Genomic DNA, 846 nt, shown 5'->3' with positions numbered 1-846 from the left:
CAAAGCTATACCTGAAGATGGGGGCCGTGGGTAAGATCTGCAGGTGTGTGTCCCAATTCAAGTCCACTCCCACCGTCCACTGCATTTGCTCACGACACCTTGGCCACTCCCAAAGTTCAGAGCTGGCAGAGGGGTTTCGAACTGGGTTGAGGGGGGAGCAATGCGATACCTGAAGATGGGGGTCGTGGGTCAGATCTGCATGGGTGTGTCCCGATTCAAGTCCACTTCCACCGTCCACTGCTTCTGCAAATTGCACTTTGGCCAGTCCCAAAGTTCAGAGTTCATGGGGGTGGGCGTGAGCCAGGTCGGGGGTGGAACAATGCGATACCTGAAAATGGGGGTCTTGGGTCAGAGCTGTAGGAGTGTGTCCCTATTCAGGTCCACTCCCACCATTCCCTGCGTCTCCGCACGGCACCTTGGCCATTCCCAAAGTTAAGAGCCGGCTGGGGGGAGGGCGCGAGCCACGTCGTGGGGGAGCAGTGCGATACCTGAAGGTGGTGGTCGTGGGTCAGAGCTGTAGGGGTGTGTCCCGATTCAAGTCCACTCCAACCGTCCACTGCGTCTGGCACGGCACCTTGGCCAGTTCCAAAGTTCAGAGCTGTCAGGTGGGGCGCGAGCCGGGTTGGCAGGGAGCAATGCGATACCTGAAGGTGGGGGTCGTGGGTCAGAGGTGCAGGTGTGTGTCCCGATTCAAGTCCACTCCCACCGTCCACTGCGTCTGCGCACAGCACCTTGGTCAGTCCCAAAGTTAAGAGCTGGAGGCGGGGAGGGCATGAGCCGGGTCGGGGGCGGGAACAATGCGATACTTAAGATGGGGGTCGTGGGTCAGAGCTGTAGGGGTGTGTC

This window comes from Elephantulus edwardii, unplaced genomic scaffold, assembly GCF_000299155.1.
Source record: "Elephantulus edwardii isolate Elephantulus edwardi_28Jun2011 unplaced genomic scaffold, EleEdw1.0 scaffold00354, whole genome shotgun sequence".
NCBI lineage: Eukaryota > Metazoa > Chordata > Mammalia > Macroscelidea > Macroscelididae > Elephantulus > Elephantulus edwardii.
The sequence above is the reverse complement of the archived record's forward strand: the minus strand, read 5'-3'. Positions refer to the sequence as shown.